Here is a 17,174-nt window from a genome sequence, read left to right on the forward strand (position 1 = left end):
GATATCCAGAGACAACCAGTGATGAATTCAGGTGTTTGCACATATACCTGCAGAGTGAGAGAAGGAGCAAAACTTAAGTCTCTCTTTCTCTACATCCATGTACAAATGCATAAATCTGGTTCATAAACCAATCACAAAGTTGTGCTACGACATTCCCCAACCTTCTTCTCCTTTCGGCTGTTCCCTTTAGGGGTCGCCACGGCGAAACACTTGCTTCCTTCTAACCCTGTCTTCTGCATCCTCTTCTCTCACACCAACTACCTTCATGTCCTTTTTCACTACATCCATAAACCTCCTCTTTGATCTTCCTCTAGGCCTCCTGCCTGGCAGTTCAAAACTCAGCATCCTTCTACCAATATATTCACTATCTCTCCTCTGGACATGTCCAAACCATGTCAGTCTGGCCTCTCCGACTTTATCTCCAAAACCTCTAATATGTGATGTCCCTCTGATGTACTGATTCCTGATCCTATCCATCCTGGTCACTCCCAAAGAGAACCTCAGCGTCTTCATCAGTTCTGTCTCCTGGCTTTTCCTCAGTGAAACTGTCTCTAGACCAAACAACATCGCTGGTCTCAGCACAGTTTTGTACACCTTTCCTTTAATTTTAGCTGAAACTCTTCCATCACACATCACACCTGACACTTTTCTCCACCTGTTCAATCCTGCCTGTACACACTTCTTCTCCTCTTTTCCACACTCTCCATTGCTCTGGACTGTTTATCCTAAGTACTTAAAATCCTCCACATTCTTGATCTCTTCTCCCTGTAACCTCACTCTTCCACTTGGGTACCTCTCATTCACACACATGTACTCTGTCGTACTGAGGCTAACCTTCATTCCTCTCCTTTCCAGGACAAATGTCCACCTCTCTAGCTTCTCCTCCACCCATTGTTCCCTGCTCTCACTACAGATCACAATTTCAACTGTAAACATCATAGTCCATGGAGATTCCTGTATAACCTTGTCTGTCAGCCTGTCCATCACCATAGCGAACAAGAAGGGGCTCAGAGCTGATCCCTGATGCAGTCCCACCTCCACCTTGAACTCCTCTGTCACACCTACAGCACACCTCACCATTGTCTTACAGTCCTCATACATGTCCTTTACTACTATAACATACTTTTTTTTTTCAATTTTAAATTTTTAAAAAAAATTAAAAATACTCTAACATACTTCTCTGCCAGTCCAGACTTCCTCATACAATACCACAGTTCCTCTCTGGGCACCCTGTCATAAGCATTCTCCAGATCAACAAAAACATAATGCAGCTCCATCTGGCCTTCTTTGTACTTCTCTATCAACATCCTCAAAGCAAATACTGCATCTGTAGTACTCTTTTTTGGCATGAAACCATATTGCTGCTGACAAATGCTCACTTCTGCCCTTAGTCAACTACTCTTTCCCATAACTTCATTGTATGGCTCATCAGCTTTATTCCTCTGTAGTTGCCACAACTCAGCTCATCTCCCATGTTCTTAAAAATGGGCACCAGCACACTTCTCCTCCATTCCTCAGACATCTTCTCACTATCTAAGATCCTGTTGAACAACCCAGTCAGAAACTCTACTGCCACCTCTCCTAGACACTTCCATACCTCCATAGGTATATCATCAGGACTGAGTGCCTTTACACTCTTCCTCCTCTTCAATGTCCTCCTTATTTCATCCAGACTAATCTTTGCTACATCCTGGTCCACAACAGCCACCTCTTGTAGTCTTTGTTCTCCCTCATTTTCCTCATTCATTAACGCTTCAAAGTACTCTTTTCATCTTCCCATCACTTTACTGGCACCTGTCAATACAGTTCCATCCCTATCCTTAATCACCCTAACCTGCTGCACGTCCTTCTTATCTCTGTCTCTGCCTTGCCAACCTGTATAGATCAGACATCATTACCCAACCTGTACAGTACATATCTATAAAATGGTTTATTAATCAAAACAAAAAACAAAAAAACCCCTAAAGTTTTGTCTTTGGAGTGTTATACCCCCTTCTCATTACTGTATTAGTTTTCCTCAGTATTAATAGCATTTTCAGGTTACGGTTACCTTCTGGAACTATTGTAAAGACACTTTATGCACAGGAACAGAATGACCAACAAATTACAAGAAAGCATGTTTCCATGACATTGGGATTGATCCTGATTTTAAAGAACACTGGCTTTATGTGGAATCATAGTAAATCCAGTGCCTGAAGAGCTACAAGATTACAAGATTCAGATCATTGTCCTGAACGCCTCGCCTAATTACCCTCTTATTACCATGAGGAAAAGTGAACAAACATGCCACTTCTGTTCTTACCTAGGATTTCACTGGGTATCCTTTTCAAGATTCTAAACAGGCATCCTTCCACAACACAAGCATAACAAACTGTCTATCAGAGTTTCCTTCTCCAGAGTGGATCACTTTCACAGGCCTTCTGCCCTACCACTAACGGTGGGAGGAAAATTTACACAGGGGTGAAATGCTTGAGAAATTGTGGAGAGAAGTATCAAACAGTGGCATGGACAAACCTGGGACAATGTATATTATTCCCTTCTCTGTCTGTGTTATATGCATTTGTTTCTGCCATAACTGAAGAGGTGATCAGCGAAGTCAGAGCACAATGTGAAAGTAACTTCTGTTACTAGCCTGATGCAGAAGGCTGTCTCAAACCACACCGGTCGCAATAGGAGTATTTTCGGTAAAGTGCAATATCCTGCTCTATGGTTAAAAAAGCAATGTTTGTCCAATGAGTGTCTCTCCTTTGACACTTCATGCTGCTTGATTCCACTCGTTGCGCATCTCTTTAGCTGCCTCTTTCTCGAATTATGACAGGAAGTAACTTTTTAGTTCTTTCTCTCCTTCTCTTTCTCTCTGCTTTGCTGATGTCGGACTGATGTGTGTTGTCTAAAACAATGCTAGATACTTGAAATGCAGGCTGGGCAGTTTTTGTGCCTCTGAAGTAATGATTTCAGTTTTTTCTGCTTAGGCCTATTTGTTTACACAAATTATTACACATATACACGTATCACTACAAACACACACACACACACACACACACACACACACACACACACACACACACACACACACACACACACACACACACACACACACACACACACATACAGTATATATATATATTCATGTTTAGAAAATCCTCTCCTCATCACAAGGCAATGCAAATATTTTCCAATAGACTTGCTATGAAATATTTCTACTCAGACTATGCTACTTAGTAATACTTATTATAATGCATAAATTAATGTGAGTATATAATCAATGATTGTACAGTGAATGTCATGCTGTAAACAAATGTAAATTTGCACTTTTCAGTGTATGATCTCTTTTAACTAATTTGCATTCTTTATTTTTATTTTATTTATTTTGAACTATATGATGAGCAATGCTTGACATTATAATGGGAAAAAGAGCAACCGATTTTTGCATGATCACTTTAGGAATGAAATATATGAAATATTGAATTTCAGAGAAAAGCATAACGATTGTATGTATATCTGCCATTTTTGAGGTGATGCAAATCATCTCTTTTCTGCTGAACAACTTTCGAGCGCATCAGTGGCGTAGACTTAAATATGGTAAAAATAAGGAGTGAGAAGGTTAAAAGTAATGGATGGAAGGCAGCGAAGAGAAACAACCAAATGTATCGTTATTTACCTGAAGAGATTGGCAGTCTCCTTTCAAACAAAGGGGATCAGAAACTTGACCAGTAATCTCTGACGAGGTTCTGGGTTCTAACATTTATAGCAATAGTTAACATTGTGATGTTTAATAGTTATACCTCTCTAGGCTGCGATATCAGTCAGTTCATATGTTTTGTAATAAAACTTATTTTTATTCTGATCATTTTTATGTGCAATAACCAACCAATAGTGTGAAGGGAAAATATAATGCTGCACTGATTATATTCATACTTTCATTTTTGTTCTGTTGATGTTGCTTTAGTTCTTTAGCCTTATTTGGTGGACATGTTCACCAGATGACCATCTTAAGAATTTAATTAAAGGTACAGATGTAGATGGATTCTGGATAAGATAAAAAGACAGTTGTGTAGCATGGTCTAAACCTTTGCAATTTTAACACCAACACATCAGCTATTTGTCTTAATCGTCCCCAAGTTATATCAAAAGCCAGTTGTTCTTTGCAGGTGTGACAGTATGACTAATTACTGATGATGGGTGAAACAAAACAACCTACGCAAAGAAATGAAACAACTCCAAACAGCACAGATAATTAGTAGCGCTGAAGTCATTCAGCACAGATAATTAGTAGCGCTGAAGTCATTAGCATGTCTGGAAAGCTCTAAGGCCCTGCGGTACCAAAGAAGAAAACAAATAGTCTTTTCTACAAAATCTTAAATATCATTTCAGCCAGATTATGTTGTAAGATGTCAAAGACCTAACCTAAAAAAAAATCACATGAAATGGCACTCATGGTTCTTTCCTACTGGAAAATCATGTTTCCTAGACTTTCAATCACATTTCTTCAATGATTTTCCAGTGGCTTTTCTCAGGTCAGGAAAGTGATCATTACTAACAGATATGATTTACGGCCAGTGGATGTGCTAAATAACGTATTTATCAAATGCAATTATGTGTGAGCACTCTTCTGGAAGTGATGCAGCTGATGAATACATGTTATAATCAATGTCTTTTTCACTGTCTTCGCAGCTTTTATTTTATCATGTCTCTCATGCTTGACATAATGAGTCACCTGACTGTAATGCACTCTATCACGCATGGTAAATAATGATCAGTCTATCACTACAGAATGCTGCGATTGTCTGAATTAATATTAGCAACCAAAATGTTTGTTTTTTTTCCTTTTTTTATTTTTGGTCTGATATAATTTATTATTTACATTCAGTTAATGGTTCCTCAACTCAAAAAATGCAAGGCCTGTGTATACTGAACGCTGTTCCCAAGGATCCTAATAAAGACAATTTACAATTTTCACCTGCTCAGTGACATTATTTATCAGCCATTACATGAAGACAACTGTACAGGACCACAGAAGGGCATTAACCCAGGAATAGGACTGGTGTCTGCTCCTTTGCCCTCCAACAGGATACTGGTGAGCACCAAACTGTCAGAAATACACTCCATGAGGGTGACATGAGGCCCCAGTGTCTTCTTGTGGGGCCTGTGCTCATAGCCAGCACCATGCAGTTTGACTGGCATTTTGTGAAAGAACACCAGAATCGGCAGGTCCACCATTGGTGCCCTATTGTCTTCAGATTAGAGCATGTTCATGCTGAGTAATGTAACAGACCTGAGAGAGTCTGGAGATGCCATGGTGAAAGTAATGCTGGCTGTAGCATCATCCATGGTGACCAGTTTGGTGACGCATCAGTGATGGTCTGCAGAGTCTGGAGAGGTACCCTGACAGCTGTTAGGTACCAGGATGGAATCCTCAGAGTCATTATTAGATGTTTGTGAAGTGGGACTCGGGTTCGTCCTGGTGCAGGATCAAAACCGGCCTCATGTGGCCGTCATGTGTGTAGGCAGTTGCTGAATAGCAAAGACATTGGTGGCACTCAATGGTTCTCATGGTCTCCTGATCTGAATCCAACTGAGCCTGTGTGATGTAATGTGATGTAACAAAGCACTGCCATGAACTGTCCATGAGCAAGCTGATGTGGTGGTGAGGTGTGCTGTAGGTGTGACAGAGGAGTTTAAGGTGGAGGTGGGACTGCATCAGGGATCAGCTCTGAGCCCCTTCTTGTTTTCTATGGTGATGGACAGGCTGACAGACGAGGTTAGACAGGAATCTCCATGGACTATGATGTTTACAGTTGAAATTGTGATCTGTAGTGAGAGCAGGGAACAACGGGTGGAGGAGAAGCTAGAGAGGTGGACATTTGTCCTGGAAAGGAGAGGAATGAAGGTTAGCCTCAGTACGACAGAGTACATGTGTGTGAATGAGAGGGACCCAAGTGGAAGAGTGAGGTTACAGGGAGAAGATATCAAGAATGTGGAGGATTTTAAGTACTTAGGATCAACAGTCCAGAGCAATGGAGAGTGTGGAAAAGAGGTGAAGAAGTGTGTACAGGCAGGATGGAATGGGTGGAGGAAAGTGTCAGGTGTGATGTGTGATAGAAGAGTTTCAGCTAAAATGAAAGGAAAGGTGAACAAAACTGTGGTGAGACCAGCGATGTAGTTTGGTCTAGAGAGAGTGTCACTGACGAAAAGGCAGGAGGCAGAGCTGGAGATAGCAGAGATGAAGATGCTGAAGTTCTCTTTGGAAGTGACCAGGAAGGATAGGATCAGGGTTGAGTACATCAGAGGGACAGCACATGTTAGAAGTTTTGGAGATAAAGTCAGAGAGGCCAGACTGAGATGGTTTGGACATGTCCACAGGAGAGATAGTGGATATATTGGTAGAAGGATTCTCTGTTTTGAACTGCCAGGCAGGAGGCCTAGAGGAAGACCAAAGAGGAGATTTATGGATGTAATGAGGGAGGATGAAGGTAGTTGGTTATGAGAGAAGAGGATGCAGAGGACAGGGTTAAATGGAGGCAATTGATTCGCTGTGGCGACCCCTGAAGGGAACAGCCGAAAGGAAAAGAAGAAGAAGGTTTTCAGGGTTTTTATGTAACACTGATTCAACATATTGTTTATTTTTAGTTAGCTGTACATACATTTCATGTCTTGAAGGAATGTACATTTTGTCTCAAAGAAACACTGGTTTCTACTAGTTTGCAAATAAAGACCTCTGCTGACAAGAAAACTGTACAATCAGTCCTTTAAAATATCTGTATTGCCTTAATAAGTATAAATAGAGTGAATTTGAAGCTCTGTCCCTAAAAATGTCAATGAAGAAACCCCAAAGAAAAGTGGTTAGCCCGAGTTGGTCTTTCTTAAATGACAACAAAGACAACAAGCACAACACCCATAACAGAGGAAAGGTAGGACAAAAACACTTTCATCCAATGTCCAACTGGAGAAATTTGGAGAAAGTTTCTCTAAGAACAATATCCTGGTGCGTGGGAGAGCCAGCTCATCAGGCCGGGAGTCACACTTCATCTACAAGCCAAAGTTTGTAGGTGAAGCATTAAAACCTTTAAGCCCGGACCTTGAAATAGTTTCAGAAAAATATTTTTTCTCAAGGCTTAATGGAACCTCCTGACAAATTTGTTAAAAAACAACAAAAATATAAATTTGTATATGAGCTTTAATTGTATAATGTTGTTCAAAAAATCTGGAAATTTTGCACATGCAAAATTCAGACGTATGTGTCTGATTGTATATACCAGGGTTTCAGGGAAAAAAAGTCAAACTTATGTTGTAAAAGTCTCGAAATCTTGAAAGACCAGGTGTGTTGTATAAAATATTTATTATATATTACATATAATAAACTTCTCTTAAAATGGTCAGTAACACTAGCTTTACTGACTAGAGCCAAGTACCTGTATTCTAACTTACGTCATCACAATTGAAAATATTTATTTGTAAAGTAACATCATTAAAATAATATCAATACTGCAATCAATCCTTCAATGATCCCTGTAGGGATATTCCTTTTTTTTTTCGCTTATCAATAAAGTTGATCAGTGCTGATCAATCAAGTACGAATTTAGAACACAGGTTTTTAGGTTTCGGCCTCATTAACTCATGCTGAACTAAACTTGCTCACAATACAAAAATACACGGTAGACCTTCCTCAAATATCAAGGTATCTGTGGTCTTCCTATATTAGGCTTATTTGTTTTCCGTGTCAGTCTTTCGACTTCCGCTCCCTTTGTGTGCGCTCAGAGATCCATCTTGTTGTTTATTTCATCTTTGACGTAGACCGGCATTTTCCCACAACACCCTGCTCCTGCTCTCATAGATGACGAAAATGGCGGATAACTCGTCTTCGGTAGGTTTTCGGGAAATATAATTTGAATTTATTGACTTTGACCAGTGTCCTCATGCTCAATTACGTATTATTTTCCACAGGTGGAGATCGTTGAGGGCTGTCGCCTCCCCGTTCTTCGCAAAAACCAAGAACACGAGGACGAATGGCGTAAATATTTTCCAGTGCTAAGCTAGATAATGCTAACTAGCTAACCTCAGCTGTTGTTATCAAACGGCACGGAGTCTGGTTGAAGCGCTGTAAACACCACACTGACATAACGCTGTGCACCATGGAGGGTGGCAATAAATGCTAGCTGTTACTGGTGTTTCGTCAGCATGAATTTAACTAGCCTCTTTTGAGGGACGCTTTTAATAGAACAATATTTCTTTTGAAAGACGAAGCGAAATCCTGACGTTAGGATTTAAAAAAAAATGTTCATAACTAGTCTTCCATATCGTTTTAGAAATGTTGAGATTATATATGGCTTCTCTGATCCTGCTTTCAATTAGTTTGTGATCTTGTTCTCAAACCTTGTCTTTGATTAATTAAGCTGTTAATTGATAAAATATCTGTTGACAGCTGGTTGATAGTGAGAATAATCTGTGCTACATGCAATTTCCTCCGGGATTAATAAAGTATCTATCTATCTATCTATCTATCTATCTATCTATTACGTACATCTCAACTGTTAATATTTTAGTGCATGATTAATTTGCCTTGTTTTCTTATAGCTTTGGCGGAAATTCTCAGTGTGAAAGAAGTCTCTTCAAGAAAGCTTTACTATGTTCACTATATTGACTGTGAGTATTAGTACTTTTCTTTGACAATTTATTAGTTCTACACATTCTGCTGGTCAAATCATATAATACAGTATATAATAAGATCCATATACTGCATTATATGATTATATTATTATTTATTATGTGTGTTCATGTTAGTAACAAATTTCTTTGTGTTGACAAGTCAACAAGCGCCTGGATGAGTGGGTCACAGGGGACCGGCTGGACATGAAAAAGCTTCAGTTTCCTAAGAAAGAGGCTAAAACGCCAACTAAGAATGGCCTTCCAGGCTCCCGTCCCAGTTCTCCAGAGAGAGAGGTGGTGAGTAGATGTGACTCCATCAGATGTTAACTCTATATCCTATATATCCTTTTAATGTTATAAGTACAGTAGTGTACACTTTTATGTTATTATTATCAACACATCTTTTTTTGATAAAGGTAAAATGTGTGACAGCGTACACACATTTTACTTTTACAAATAATTAACACAAATAACCCAGCCTACAAAGATATTCTCCAGGCTCTGTTGTTGTTTTTGTTTTTACCATCTCCAGCCAGTCACTTCATCTCTGAAGGGAAAATGAAATGCAAAAATGTCTGTTCACTTTTTAGTGCATCCCATTTAGATATTTACAGCTGGCTGATTAGTTATAAATTATTTTTTTCGAAGGAAGAGTAATGGATGCTATTTCTGTTCGATGGGAGATGTAAGACAGCCTTTTGCATTGCTTTCAGGGATTTTAAAAAGGAAGTTAATTACTCGGTTGTAGATATTGTCAAGAGGATAATATATGGTGGAGAAATTACACTCTGAGTCACATAATGTAGTTGTTTGTCAGCCACTTTCAGCAGTGATTAATCATTTTCAGTGATCGTTACTTTTTCAGGAGGATGTTAAATGGTCATACTAATAATAAAAGTTTAATACTTTTTGAAAAATGCTTATGTTTACATTTTACATATAATTTATCTACTTTATCTACCCTTGAAATCCTAGTAATTGAAATAATCCATTTTCAGTCTAATGTTTTTTTAATTTATTCAAACTTCTAAGCAGACACAGAAAGTCTTCATTTTTAACACTGTGTTGTTTATTACAGAAGACACAGTGAAAATCTGAGAGTTATCCTGAGGGTTAACGTGAATGTCAGTTAACCCCCTTCCTTCTCTTCCTTTCAAGTCAATTCAGAGGAAGAGTCTAGATCTCAACCTACAACCTGCCACAGCTCCTTCCAGAGGCAAAACCCTCCCCACGCCGGTACAACTCAAATTTACCCATTTTAAAATGACTGAAATATGTTCCAACCTGGTGTTAGCTTGTATGTGGATCATACAACTATCAATGGTGCTGAACTGCATGCCAGTTCATATAGAAACCTGTGGGGATTCTCCGTCTGTTAAAGCGCTTTGAGATGTCTGCTGATGTAATTAGGCACTATTCAAATAAAGGTTGATTGATTGATTTACAGAAGCAACTTTAGACTCAAGATGTGTTTGACAGGTACATACAACAATTGACTTGTCAAGCTATGCTTCTTTTTCAAACTTTTAAAGCTAGATATATTGATGTGATCCGTTGTATGGATCTGTAAATTTAAGACCTATGTGTAGACTATATCAAATGTTAAATATCAGATAACAGAGAAAGACGTTCTGCATGTCTGTTGGCACGTGAGGTGTGATGCATTTTTAGCTTGTAAGTATTCAACTAGTGTGGATTCAGTTGGTTTGTGTCTCTCACATCTCAATGCCAGGATTAAATGGCGAGCTTTAATCTGGAGATAAGCAGAACGTATTGCGCCCTACTTAAATCAATATACTAGAGCAGAAAGTTTTACCTCAGATCAGTGAACAAACCAAAGTTAATGTTGAGATGGACTCCTTCACAAAAGGAAACTGGATTTCTTGTACTTGAATCATTAAATTGGTATGTTTTTGAAACTTGAATACAGTCATCTGCTGTGCCTGGAATGACAGAATCTTTTTCGGAAACAAATATTCTGATTGAGTTTTTTGGGCTGTGTGTACTTTTTTAAGCAAAATGTCTGACACTGTTTGTTTGCTGCAGAAGAGGAAGGTAGAGACGGTCCCCATGGCAACTCAGGTATCCCCGGCCACCCCTGTGCCCTCCCTGCCAAGTTCAGCTGAAGCCTCTCAGGCGTCTGTTTTTCCTGCTGTGAGGGAGACCAACACCTTCAAGTCCCGCGAGGACCATGACCAGCTGTCCTCACTCACAACGGTAGAGAAGATCGTCTCGTAATCATCAGAGTTGATGTCCTTCATTGTTGGCTCACGATTCTTTTTTGGTAACTACAGAACGGCACCGCCCGACGACTTGTCCCCTCACAGCCACAGCCTGGAAGGAAGAGGAAAGCTAACTGTGGGCCAGCTGATGAGGTACATAACATCACTAGACTTCATTTCATATGTAGACCTCAATTCAGAGTCTGCATTATCCTATTTTATTTTGAGCTCCACACATTGAAATAAATGTGTGCAGCATTCTCCAATTCAACTGTGATTGTAGGTAAAGTTATTTGAATTGGTGTGCAGCAGCAGTACTGATGCATCTTTTTTCAAGAATGTAATTTTTTTTTTCTCTTCTGGATTTATTAGCCAAAAATAACCACAGATCTGGCCTGAAGGAGCCATTCTTGTTGTTTGAATGTTTTTACAGATGACCTGCTCAAAGTTAACAACAGTTTCAATGAAAAAAATGTTTCTTTTTAAAAAAAAAAAAAAAAGACTGCCATTCTTTACTATTTTTCTTGTTTTATTCTAATTCTCTGCAGACTTTATGTTTTTTATTTCTGAATTCTTCAATTCTTCAAAGCAAATGAAGAATATGAATTTGCTGCTCAAAAATATTAAACAGTTTGTATTAAATGTTTTAATGTAATGAACCAAAACGTTGTATGTTTTCATGTTTTTATCTTGAAATCTGATTTCATCAAGGTCTTGCTGTCATTTGAGTTTGATTGATGCTCATGCATCAAATCATACATTTTATAAATTTAAAGCTAACATAAATAATGTAAATCATTCGTAATTTTGGTCTGTTTTTAAATCGGTGATTTCTGCATACTTTTCCATCTGATGTGACTCATTTTGAGGAAGAGTTGATTTGATGTCATGCGTTTTTCCATTCATTGCTGTGACTGATGTTATTATTGTAACTGTATGCTTAGAAGCCGAGCCTTTACTAATTTTAATTTTTTTTTAAATTTAATTTAATATACTGTTCTGATCCCCGAAGGGAAATTAAGAATGCACACTCTAGCTAATGATTCAAACACATGCATATAGTATATGTTAGTGTGTACAGGCCCCTGTAGCACACACACACATACACAAGGGGGCCTGTAGGCATTCAAGGGAGGTAGAGTGGCAGGCAGCTCCATCTTGGTGCACCTTAAATGAGCAATTTGTAAAGGAGACGGCACCTTGCTCAAGGGCGCCTCAACAGTGCTCCAGAGGTGAGCTGACACCTCCCACTGTCAGCTCACCTCCGGGTATTTTTTTTTGGGTGGGAGCGGGAATCGAACCGCCGATCTCAAAATCATAGGATGACCCACTCTACCGCCCGCTTTACCACTGAGCCACTGCCGCCCCTATCTTGGATGTCTATCTTGGATTGTTTGTAAGACAAAAAAAAAGATCAATTCATTTTATTAATTGAAAAACCTACATGTGAATTTTGTGCACCTGTGTATTTAGTCCAAATTGATTACGCATTTTTACACACAGAAGTGTTTTGATGGCACTAAATGAGGCAAAAAAGTCACCAAACCACAGTTGATGCCCCCTCCCACCAAAGGGGGCATGTGGCGTTCGTCTGTCCGTATATCCATTCTTAATGGGATGTGGGTCTGGCTGTTCTTAAACATCTCAAGGGTATTTCACACATCATTTCTAGGTGCAGCAAAGTTGTCCACCACATGACTGCCTTCTTTGACTTCTTAACTGTCACAGCCGTCTTTTTATTTATTTGGCATTTCAGTTTTCTTACATTCATGGGGTGTGTTCTATCTTAACCAGGACATGCACCGGGGGTATCTGTGTCCTTGGACACAAACTTTAAGTTAAGAGTTTCTGTTTATTCTGTCAAGCTCCAGCAGCATAGGTGTGCTGATTTTATAGAACTGCTGATCCCCTCATCTTAAATCATGTCAGTGGAGTCTTTTCATTATATAAATTTATAGAACTATCTGTCACACCTACACGAGGCTAATGGTGTGACGGTTGTGCTGTTACTTTTCATTCATTGTCTGACATCTCTATCAATCCCTCCGATTCTCTTGGCTCCTGATGAGTCTCGCCTGGAATGTACTACTAATTCGAAAGTTACACTGACATTCATTACTGCTTTCTTTCTGCCCCTTGACCAAAGTGTTCAGTGTAAAAAAAAATAATTCATTCCCCTCTTTAGTTTCCAAAAGCCTGTACTTTTGTGTCTTTTTCTGCTAGATGATAAAGGTTTTGCAGTATAACAACCCTCAAAGTGCCAGTGTCTTTCTACCACCACCAGAGGTCTGTTTTATTTCCTGTTATTGCCCATTGATTGTGTGTTGCTGTCCAAATTCAGCCGTGCCATAGTGGGTCCAATAAAATAGAGGTGCTGCTTACCTCAGACTCAAGTTTAGCCCTTTTGGTAACATGTACAACTGCTTTGATTATACATGTTACTTATTTATAGAAATCTAAATGAGTAAAAGTGCAACTCCACCAGGAGTGTCTCATGTCGACATTGTTTACCACTAGGACTCCCAGGACAGTTCCGATGGCATCCCGACTGCACCCCGCATGACTGGGAGTCTAGTGTCCGACCGCAGTCATGATGACATCGTCACCCGAATGAAGAACATAGAGTGTATCGAGCTGGGGCGTCACAGACTCAAGCCCTGGTACTTCTCACCGTACCCACAGGAACTCACCACACTGCCCATCCTCTACCTCTGTGAATTCTGTCTCAAGTACCTCAAAAGCCTGAAATGTCTGCAGAGGCATTTGGTGAGGTTCAGTTTACCAGTTTCTCTCAATCTCCTGCTGCTTAGATCATGTGTGTGTGCTGTCATTCTAATGTGTCTTATGTTTTACAGACAAAATGTAATCTAAGGCATCCTCCAGGTAACGAGATCTACCGGAAAGGCACCATATCATTTTTTGAGATTGACGGCAGGAAAAACAAAGTATGTTTATCTCTCGTCTCAATATTTACATCTTTTTTTTACTGTTTCTGATTGATTTATGCCCCTTCATCTTTTTCCAGATGTATTCCCAGAACCTGTGTTTACTTGCAAAGTGTTTCCTGGACCACAAAACATTGTATTACGACACAGACCCTTTCCTCTTCTATGTGATGACAGAGTATGATTCTAAAGGCTTCCACATAGTGGGATACTTCTCCAAGGTTCGCAAACGAACCAAATAACAGTCCCTCATGTAAGCAGGGTTACAATGAAGCTAAATTTATCTTCTTTTTTTTTATGCACAGGAAAAAGAGTCGACTGAAGATTATAACGTTGCCTGCATCCTGACCCTGCCCCCCTATCAGAGGAGGGGCTATGGCAAACTACTCATTGAGTTCAGTAAGTGTAGACCCCAGACAATGGACAGCAATCAGAAGATGCTCATCCAGTCACATTCTTTTTGCGTTCGCTCTATTCAGTCCTTGACTGCTAATCGTCTCTTCACTACATTTGTCAGGTTATGAGCTGTCCAAAGTAGAGGGGAAGACGGGGACCCCAGAGAAACCACTTTCTGACCTTGGCCTTCTGTCTTATCGCTCCTACTGGTCCCAAACCATCCTGGAGATTCTCATGGACCTTAAACCTGACAATGGAGAGAGGCCACAGATCACCATCAAGTATGTGACCGTTTACATTTGAAGTCAGCACAGAATAATCGTCATCGGTTTAGTGTTGAGTTTCCTGATTTCCTTTTAACCTCCAGTGAGATCAGCGAGATCACAAGTGTGAAAAAGGAAGATGTCATTTCAACGCTCCAGTACCTCAACCTCATCAACTATTACAAGGTGAACCTACTTAAATATTTTAGTTGTTGGTTATGTAGAGATTTTATTTCCAGACTTCAGATGAGCTGATCAGAGAAGCTACCTCCATTCAAATCAATATGCATCTTCCAAAAGTACATGGAGTACATCTTCAAAGTTTTAAATTCCACCCTCTAAAATGTCTTTGCGACCTCTTGCAGGGTCAGTACATCCTCACTCTTTCAGAAGACATTGTGGACGGACATGAAAGAGCGATGCAGAAGAGACACTTGCGTATAGATCCAAAATGCCTTCACTTCACACCCAAGGACTGGAGCAAGCGGGGCAAGTGGTAAAACCCTGGACTGGTTCTGACACCCTGACGGCCAGATTGCAGACTGGAAACACAGCGACTCAGTTTTCCCTCCAAGCTGCTTGACTGAGAAAAGAGGACCTCAAATAAAAAGCAAGACACACAGATGGTCATTTGAGATGCATACATATTGTGAATATTCATTAAATATTGTGAATTTTAAAGGCTCTCAAATGAGACTGGTTGTCAGTGACACCAAAAAAAAAAAAAATCTACCTTCTGTGTTAAAGATGTTTCTACCAGACGATGTGTTGGAAGTGACACATGGTCTCTGTGTAACCTGTAAGTAAAGTGGAAACACAGACAACCTAAAGATGACAAGATAGTTTATAGATTATTTATGTTTTATGTTGAATTTCCTCATCAGTAAATTTAAAAACTACGAAGGATGGAAATGGAAGTGTTTTTTTGTCTGCATTCTTTTGAGTTGACAGTTTAAATTTCAGAATTTATCAACATTTTTAGACATTGTTGTTCTCCTTGCATTCCACCGTTTGACAAGACTCCTTTTTATTTTTCATACTTGAGAAATGATTGAATTTGTACCGCTCATTAATCAACATGAAGACTACTGTCTGAACCCAAACATCTGGTTGCTTTTAAACAGTCATGGATGATGTGTGGAGGCTTCAAAACATCTCTGGAATCATCCTGATTCTATTATTTTAAAATACTTTCTACTGATAACTCAGTGACATCAGGTGTGGAAATATGGAAAAAAATACAGAATTATTTTTATTCACAATTTTTTTTCATTCATTCACGCTCCCATCCGCTTCTTCCACTTTTGCGGGTCACGAGGGTTGCTGGTTCCTATCCGAGCGAACTTGCGGGTGAGAGCAGGGGGTGGGGGGGCACTCTGGGTGCGACGCCGGTGCACCACTACAGAATAGAAATTCTCGAAACAATTTTTATTGTGATTCCATACGAGTGACCTGCTTGTAGTTCCTGCTATTTTTAATCACAGTTGGGATGCAGACAAAAAATACATAAATTTCAAGTGAAACAAGAAGAGAAATGTGTTTCTTGACAACCATCAGTCAGTTCCACCTCTGCTTGTTTTTTAGCATTTATTCTTTGTTGTCATTCAGGTGAATATTTTTTCCTTTGCTCAGAAAATGATCATTTGTGCAGTGAGACAAATCAGTTCCCTCAGTTTAACACTTTCCATCTAACTGTAAATTTTAACTTGACTGTAAAAAAACAACTTAGATTACAGAAGCCATGTTGAACTGTTAAATGAATGTAAAATTTGTGTACAGTTGTCTTTTTTTTTACTTGATGTGAAGTGGCTGCACAATATCAGCAGGAAAAGAGTGAACCTGACCTTAAGTGATATCTTGAGTTCATTTTGTGTTTTATGTTTACATGTCACAAATGATGACGGATGGTAGAGTTACGCTGTTGAAATGATGTAGTGTATCATCAAGTGAGTATGATTTGAATGTTTGATATGACACAGTATTTGAATTGATAAAAAAAAACCCCAACAACTTAAAAACCTGAAGATGTCCTCAAACGCAAGTCTTTCTGAAGGGAATTTTGTTTCTGGCAGAGACGCTTGAGAAAAAAGGTTAAACCAGTATGGAAATAGTTTGGTGTAGAGGTCGGTGAAGTCATTGTATCAGTTCTGTAAAATAAATACCCCGGCAGAGGAGTAACATGTAACAGGTTGTACCAAATGGAATATAAAAAATGACGTCAATGCCATATAATTTGCTATTTACTACAGTACACTATTTCACAGCAAGTTCGTGTAACTGCCACGAGGGGGCGCTGCTGCGAACTTCCCTGCCCCAGTGTGTTGCTGTGTCTGCGCAGAATCGTATTACCAAAGTTGGAGCCACAGGCTAAAATTAGTCATGAGGGATGCTTGTAGGAGGAGAAATGTGAATCAACCTGCAAGCTGATCATTGTATTTGCGTTCAATAGAGCTGGCAGTGGACCGGGGCCACACAACTGCACTGGATCAAATTTGGTCATCCATGCATAACAGCTGGAATATGATCCCAAACTGACTGAGTAGCATGAAGTCCCCGTTCCATTGAGTCAATTGATCCCCACCCAGGTCCTTATCGGCTGCTGCTGAGTCACACCTTCATGGCTGAGCAGAACGAGGTAGGCAACCAGCTGGAATAGAGGACAGCACATAAATCAGGTGTTGTGGATAACAGACAACATTTAA

At 39.6% G+C, this 17,174-nt stretch overlaps 1 protein-coding gene across 5 annotated transcripts in view; it reads left to right on the forward strand.

Moving 5' to 3' along the window:
• The first annotated feature begins 7,817 nt into the window (after positions 1–7,817).
• The window catches only part of sipa1 (signal-induced proliferation-associated 1), a 37,558-nt gene continuing 28,201 nt past the window's right edge, over positions 7,818–17,174 (forward strand). For 3 of the 5 annotated variants that reach the window (XR_011037760.1, XM_068330313.1, XM_068330317.1), the window contains exon 1: positions 14,974–17,107. The gene's annotated coding sequence lies outside the window, so the exon portion shown is untranslated. Of the gene's footprint in view, positions 7,865–7,944; positions 8,012–8,574; positions 8,644–8,806; positions 8,944–9,804; positions 9,883–10,692; positions 10,864–10,940; positions 11,022–13,091; positions 13,155–13,385; positions 13,635–13,723; positions 13,814–13,893; positions 14,035–14,118; positions 14,213–14,330; positions 14,491–14,576; positions 14,659–14,837; positions 17,108–17,174 lie in introns of those variants that run through there. The other 2 variants (XR_011037761.1, XR_011037762.1) reach the window with 1 other exon arrangement.

This window comes from Antennarius striatus, chromosome 13 (assembly GCF_040054535.1).
Source record: "Antennarius striatus isolate MH-2024 chromosome 13, ASM4005453v1, whole genome shotgun sequence".
NCBI classification, from domain to species: domain Eukaryota; kingdom Metazoa; phylum Chordata; class Actinopteri; order Lophiiformes; family Antennariidae; genus Antennarius; species Antennarius striatus.